Source organism: Eleutherodactylus coqui, unplaced genomic scaffold (genome assembly GCF_035609145.1).
Source record: "Eleutherodactylus coqui strain aEleCoq1 unplaced genomic scaffold, aEleCoq1.hap1 HAP1_SCAFFOLD_373, whole genome shotgun sequence".
NCBI lineage: Eukaryota > Metazoa > Chordata > Amphibia > Anura > Eleutherodactylidae > Eleutherodactylus > Eleutherodactylus coqui.
Genome location: NW_027101851.1, coordinates 54730 through 62500, shown reverse-complemented (window position 1 = coordinate 62500; position 7771 = coordinate 54730).

Sequence of the window (7771 nt, the reverse complement as noted above, 5' to 3'; positions counted from 1 at the left end):
AGGCGGGGTGGGGGGGACTCTTGCTCTCGGTGGCTCTGCCCCAGGAGGGTGCGGGGTGGCGGCAGAGGGGAGGCCGCCGCGGGTGCTTCGAGTTTGAGAAATACTCACTTGGTCAGAGACCGCACACCGCTCGTTCCCTTATATGCAAAAAAGGTGTTCGTCCTGACGTTTTGCGAGGCCTTATTTTACCGTCGTCGGCGCTATCAGGGGAAACACGCCCGCTCCTTCCGTCTCCCTGGAACCGCGCCTCGGCCCCGAGGGCCCAGGTTCAACCTCATACCGGTTCTCACGACATGCATCGACACTCGGTGCAACTCCAGCAGCCGCAGCTCCCGCCGGCCCGGCCAGCCAGGTACGCACCCCTGGTCGGCGCTTGGAGCGTTTGCACTTTGTCGTTTTTTTCTCCAAGACTCCTATCTGCCAACTGCTGTGGACTTCAGCGGTGGCTGCCGCGGGCTATGCGCGGCCTCCTGGGGGTCCCGCCTGCCCGCGCAGGCAGCTAGGACGGGGTTATCAGCAAAGCCTGTGAGGCGCTCTCATGGGGAGGGGGGGCTCCGCAGCCCCCCAAGGTGGCTTCGTACACCTCTTGAACGTTGCGGCCCGGCCGCTCGGAGAGAGCGGTGTCTACCCGGGCAGACAGCCTGTCGGCCCCGCGGCCTGGGCAGGCGGAGCAGGTACTCTTGCGCTCGGGGGCTCTGCTCGGCCCGGAGAGTTGTGTGCGGGGCGCCGTCGCCTCGCTGGAACCAGGGGCGTCGTGACGTTCGCGCGCGCCTAGCCGCCGCCAGAACAGGCCAGAAAGGTTGAGCTGCATACGGATCTAAGCCGTTGCCCAAACTAACTCTGGCCCGTGTGACACAGCCGCGCGCGCGCTTTCCTACGACACTCGACCGCCGGGCTCCCTCGGCCTGGGAGGCACTCTCGGGGCGGGGGGCACCGCAGCCCCCCAAGGTGGCTTCGTACACCTCTTGAACGTGGCGCCCGGCCGCTCGGAGAGCGGGGTCTACCCGGGCAGACAGCCTGTTGGCCCCGCGGCCTGGACAGGCGGAGCGGGGACACTTGCGCTCGGGGGCTCTGCTCCAAGGAGCGAGAGCGGCCACTCTGCTCGGCCCGGAGAGTGGGGTGCGGGGCGCCGTCGCATCGCTGGAGCCAGGGGCGTCGTGCCGTGCGCGCACGCCTAGCCGCCGCCAGAACAGGCCGGAAAGGTTGAGCTGCATACGGATCTAAGCCGTTGCCCAAACTAACTCTGGCCCGTGTGACCGACACAGCCGCGCACGCGCTTTCCTACGACACTCGACCGCCGGGCTCCCTCGGCCTGGGAGGCACTCTCGGGGCGGGGGGCACCGCAGCCCCCCAAGGTGGCTTCCGTACACCTCTTGAACGTTGGGGCCCGGCCGCTCGGAGAGCGGGGTCTACCCGGGCAGACAGCCTGTCGGCCCCGCGGCCTGGACAGGCGGAGCGGGGACTCTTGCGCTCGGGGGCTCTGCTCCAAGGAGCGAGAGCGGCCGCTCTGCACGGCCCGGAGAGCGGGGTGCGGGGCGCCGTCGCCTCGCTGGAACCAGGGGCGTCGTGACGTTCGCGCGCGCCTAGCCGCCGCCAGAACAGGCCGGAAAGGTTGAGCTGCATACGGATCTAAGCCGTTGCCCAAACTAACTCTGGCCCGTGTGACCGACACAGCCGCGCACGCGCTTTCCTACGACACTCGACCGCCAGGCTCCCCTCGGCCTGGGAGGCACTCTCGGGGCGGGGGGCACCGCAGCCCCCCAAGGTGGCTTCGTACACCTCTTGAACGTGGCGCCCGGCCGCTCGGAGAGCGGGGTCTACCCGGGCAGACAGCCTGTCGGCCCCGCGGCCTGGACAGGCGGAGCGGGGACACTTGCACTCGGGGGCTCTGCTCCAAGGAGCGAGAGCGGCCACTCTGCTCGGCCCGGAGAGTGGGGTGCGGGGCGCCGTCGCATCGCTGGAGCCAGGGGCGTCGTGCCGTGCGCGCACGCCTAGCCGCCGCCAGAACAGGCCGGAAAGGATGAGCTTCATACGGATCTAAGCCGTTGCCCAAACTACCTCTGGCCCCTGTGACCGACACAGCCGTGGCACGCGCTTTCCTACGACACTCGACCGCCGGGCTCCCTCGGCCTGGGAGGCACTCTCGGGGAGGGGGGCACCGCAGCCCCCCCAAGGTGGCTTCCGTACACCTCTTGAACGTTGGGGCCCGGCCGCTCGGAGAGCGGGGTCTACCCGGGCAGACAGCCCGTCGGCCCCGCGGCCTGGACAGGCGGAGCGGGGACAAGCCAAGGCTACCGGCGGGCGGGATCGACCGGGTAGCCGCCGTGGGGAACACAACTTGGACGTCTCGCGCCGTCGCGGACCACCGTCCTCCGTCTCTCTCTCCCTCTCTCGGAAGGGAGGCCGCCCGAGGCGCACGGGCCTCGGACGGCCAGGGGTGGAAGGGCTCCACCCCAAGGTGGCTTCCGTACACCTCTTGAACGTTGGGGCCCGGCCGCTCGGTGAGAGCGGGGTCTACCCGGGCAGACAGCCCGTCGGCCCCGCGGCCTGGACAGGCGGAGCGGGGACAAGCCAAGGCTACCGGCGGGCGGGATCGACCGGGTAGCCGCCGTGGGGAACACAACTTGGACGTCTCGCGCCGTCGCGGACCACCGTCCTCCGTCTCTCTCTCCCTCTCTCGGAAGGGAGGCCGCCCGAGGCGCACGGGCCTCGGACGGCCAGGGGTGGAAGGGCTCCACCCCAAGGTGGCTTCCGTACACCTCTTGAACGTTGGGGCCCGGCCGCTCGGTGAGAGCGGGGTCTACCCGGGCAAACAGCCCGTCGGCCACGCGGCCTGGACAGGCGGAGCGGGGGCAAGCCAAGGCTACCGGCGGGCGGGATCGACCGGGTAGCCGCCGTGGGGAACACAACTTGGACGTCTCGCGCCGTCGCGGACCACCGTCCTCCGTCTCTCTCTCCCTCTCTCGGAAGGGAGGCCGCCCGAGGCGCACGGGCCTCGGACGGCCAGGGGTGGAAGGGCTCCACCCCAAGGTGGCTTCCGTACACCTCTTGAACGTTGGGGCCCGGCCGCTCGGTGAGAGCAGGGTCTACCCGGGCAAACAGCCTGTCGGCCACGCGGCCTGGACAGGCGGAGTGGGGGCAAGCCAAGGCTACCGGCGGGCGGGATCGACCGGGTAGCCGCCGTGGGGAACACAACTTGGACGTCTCGCGCCGTCGCGGACCACCGTCCTCCGTCTCTCTCTCCCTCTCTCGGAAGGGAGGCCGCCCGAGGCGCACGGGCCTCGGACGGCCAGGGGTGGAAGGGCTCCACCCCAAGGTGGCTTCCGTACACCTCTTGAACGTTGGGGCCCGGCCGCTCGGTGAGAGCAGGGTCTACCCGGGCAGACAGCCCGTCGGCCCCGCGGCCTGGACAGGCGGAGCGGGGACAAGCCAAGGCTACCGGCGGGCGGGATCGACCGGGTAGCCGCCGTGGGGAACACAACTTGGACGTCTCGCGCCGTCGCGGACCACCGTCCTCCGTCTCTCTCTCCCTCTCTCGGAAGGGAGGCCGCCCGAGGCGCACGGGCCTCGGACGGCCAGGGGTGGAAGGGCTCCACCCCAAGGTGGCTTCCGTACACCTCTTGAACGTTGGGGCCCGGCCGCTCGGTGAGAGCGGGGTCTACCCGGGCAAACAGCCCGTCGGCCACGCGGCCTGGACAGGCGGAGCGGGGGCAAGCCAAGGCTACCGGCGGGCGGGATCGACCGGGTAGCCGCCGTGGGGAACACAACTTGGACGTCTCGCGCCGTCGCGGACCACCGTCCTCCGTCTCTCTCTCCCTCTCTCGGAAGGGAGGCCGCCCGAGGCGCACGGGCCTCGGACGGCCAGGGGTGGAAGGGCTCCACCCCAAGGTGGCTTCCGTACACCTCTTGAACGTTGGGGCCCGGCCGCTCGGTGAGAGCAGGGTCTACCCGGGCAAACAGCCTGTCGGCCACGCGGCCTGGACAGGCGGAGTGGGGGCAAGCCAAGGCTACCGGCGGGCGGGATCGACCGGGTAGCCGCCGTGGGGAACACAACTTGGACGTCTCGCGCCGTCGCGGACCACCGTCCTCCGTCTCTCTCTCCCTCTCTCGGAAGGGAGGCCGCCCGAGGCGCACGGGCCTCGGACGGCCAGGGGTGGAAGGGATCCACCCCCCGCGGGAAGGGGACGCGCGGCGGCACCCGGACGCGGGAGCGTTGACCCGGGGGTCTTTACTCCGCCGAGGCGTAGCCCGGAGAAGGAGCGAGACCGGCCGGCGGGGGTGGAACACCCCCTCATGCCTCGCTCCTTCTGGGGATAAAGCGCGTCGTCCGCAGGCCGCCGTCCCCTATCCCCGCCCTGGACCGCCCGCATCGGCCGGAGCCCGAGGGGACAGGCGGGGGTCCTTCGCTTTCGGGAAAACCGTCACCAAACGTGGGGCCCGTGGCCCCGCTCTCGGCCGCCCTGAGGCGGGAGAGCCCGGATCGTTCTCTCTCTCGGCGTCGGCCCCACCGACGCCGTCGCACGGTGGCCTGGGAAAGGGCTGCACCCCCTGCGCCACGCTTCTCCCCCGGAGTACTCCCCCCGCAGGGGGCTCCGCGGGGTGTCCCGACGCGCAGAGTCGCTCGCCTTCTTCCGCGGGGGACGGGAGGGACGCCCACGCGCGTCCCTTCCCCATCCTCGAGAGCCGTACGCGCCGAGGGTGAACCCGCTCGCCGGGGCGCCGGGGAGCAGGGCCCTTGTGGTCCTTCCCCGGACATGGGCGCGGCGAGGGTCCCCCGGCCGCGACGGCTCTCCCGTTGACCCACTCTCTCGCCTTGGGTGGTGGTGATGGAGGCGGCTGCCTACGCCTCAGCCCGGCATCTCGGAGGGGGGTCGCCCGGGCAGCCAGCCAGCCAGCCTGTTGGCCCCGCGGCCTGCACAGGCGGAGTGGGGACACTTGCGCTCTATGACTCTGCTCCCAGGGAGGTGGCAGAGGGGCGGCCGCGGTGCTTTGACTTTGAGCGGTCCCCACTCCAGCACTCTGAGAAATAGTCACTTTGTCAAAGACCGCACACCGCTCGTTCCCTTATATGCAAAAAAGGTGTTCGTCCTGACGTTTTGCGAGCCCTTATTTTACCGTCGTCGGCGCTATCAGGGGAAACAGGCCCGCTCCTTCCGCCTTCATGGAACCGTAGCTCGGCCCCGAGGGCCCAGGATTACCCTCATACCGGTTCTCACGACATGCGTCGACACTCGGCTCGGCCCCGGCAGCCGCAGCTCCCGCCGGCCCGGCCAGCCGGGTCCGCACCCCTGGCCGGCGCCTGGAGCGTCTGGACTTTGTCGTTTTCTCTCCAAGACTCGTCTCTGCCAACTGCCGTGGACTTCGGCGGGGGCTGCCGCGGGCTGTGCCCGGCCTCTTGGGGGTCCCGCCTGCCCGCGCAGGCAGCTAGGACAGGGTTATCAGCGCTCTCAGGGGGGCCTCCGCAGACCCCCCACAGGTGGCTTCGTACACCTCTTGAACGTGGCGCCCGGCCGCTCGGTGAGAGCGGGGTCTTCCCAGGCAAGCCGCCTGTGGGCCCCGCGGCCTGGACAGGCGGAGCGGAGACAAGCCCAGGCTACCGGTAGGATCGACCGGCTGGCAGTCGTGGTGGAGCAACGGGGACGCCTCGCGCCGCCGCGGGCCGCCGTCCTCCGTCTCTCTCCCACTCTCGGAGGCAGGCCGCCCGAGGCCAACGGGCCTCGGACGGCGTGGGGTGGAAGGGCTCCACCCCAGGGGAAGAAAACACGCCCGCGCGCGTTTGCACAGTCTGCCCCGGCCCGGCATCTCGGAGGGGGGTCGCCCGGGCAGCCAGCCAGCCTGTCGGCCCCGCGGCCTGCACAGGCGGAGTGGGGACCCTCGCGCTCGATGACTCTGCTCCCAGGGAGGTGGCAGAGGGGCGGCCGCGGTGCTTTGACTTTGAGCGGTCCCCACTCCGCACATTGAGAAATAGTCACTTTGTCAAAGACCGCACACCGCTCGTTCCCTTATATGCAAAAAAGGTGTTCGTCCTGACGTTTTGCGAGGCCCTAATTTACCGCCGTCGGCGCTATCAGGGGAAACGGGCCCGCTCCTTCCGCCCTCCTGGAACCGTGCCTCGGCCCGGAGCGACCAGGATTACCCTCATACCGGTTCTCACGACATGCATTGACACTCGGCTCAGCCCCGGCAGCCGCAGCTCCCGCCGGCCCGGCCAGCCGGGTCCGCCCCCCGTGGCCGGCGCCTGGAGCGTTTGGACTTTGTCGTTTTTTCAAAGACTCATCTCTGCCAACTGCCCTGGGCTTCAGCAGTGGCTGCCGCGGGCTGTGCACGGCCTCCTGGGGGAGTCCCGCCTGCCCGCGCAGGCAGCTAGGACAGGGTTATCAGCGCTCTCAGGGGGGCCTCCGCAGACCCCCCACAGGTGGCTTCGTACACCTCTTGAACGTGGCGCCCGGCCGCTCGGAGAGCGGGGTCTACCCGGGCAGCCAGCCGGCCTGTCGGCCCCGCGGCCTGGACAGGCGGAGTGGGGACACTCGCGCTCGATGACTCTGCTCCCAGGGAGGTGGCAGAGGGGCGGCCGCGGTGCTTTGACTTTGAGCGGCCCCCACTCCCTTCCCAGCACTCTGAGAAATAGTCACTTTGTCAAAGACCGCACACCGCTCGTTCCCTTATATGCAAAAAAGGTGTTCGTCCTGACGTTTTGCGAGGCCTTAATTTACCGCCGTCGGCGCTATCAGGGGGAACAGGCCCGCTCCTTCCGCCTTCCTGGAACCGTGCCTCGGCCCCGAGGGCCCAGGATTACCCTCATACCGGTTCTCACGACAAGCATCGACACTCGGCTCAGCCCCAGCCGCCGCAGCTCCCGCCGGCCCGGCCAGCCGGGTCCGCCCTCCGTGGCCGGCGCCTGGAGCGTTTGGACTTTGTCGTTTTTCTCAAAGACTCATCTCTGCCAACTGCCGTGGGATTCAGCAGGGGCTGCCACGGCTGTTCCCCGCCTCCTGGGTGTCCTGCCCTGCAACACCGGAGGGTCAGGGGGGGTCTTGAGCAACTACTGGTAGGTGCAGCACCTCGGGGGCCCTCTGCAGCCAGCACACTGCTGCCAACAGCCCGCTCCCCATCACCAGCCAGCCCCTTCTGCATACATCTGGCGGGGGTGCTTTTTTGACTTCCCCCATTTTGGCCTATGGGGAAAAGCCAGGGGGAAAACCTCCAGAGTCAGGCCAACCTCCTGGAACTCCAGCTCGGCCTGGAGCTACTGGTTTGCCCCCTTCCCGGTTCTCAGGACATGCCTTGACACTCGGCTCTTCCCCAGCCGCCGCAGCTCCCCTCGGCCCGGCCAGCCGGGTCCGCCCCCCTGACCGGCGCCCGGAGCAGTTTGGACTTTGTCGTTTTTTTTCTCCAAGACTCATCTCTGCCAACTGCCAAGGACTTCAGCAGGGGCTGCCACCTGCTGTTCCCCGCCAATGGGTGTCCTACCCTGCAACACCGGAGGCTCAGGCAGGGTCTTGAGCAACTGCTGGTAGGTGCTCTCAGGGGGCCCCTCCACACCCCCAGGCCCACATCCAGGGCCTCCCTCCCGGCCCCTGGAGCAGCCAGCACCCCCTCACCGTCAGCACTCTCTCCCCGTTGGGACTGTGAAACTTTTCTGACCGTGCAAGCTTCGTCAAACGGCAAGGGGGCAACCGGCGTTCTGTGCCCGGCCTCCTGGGGTCCTGCCCGGGCACATCGGAGGCTCAGCCTGGGTTTTCAGCCACCACGGGCAGGTGCACTCAGGGGG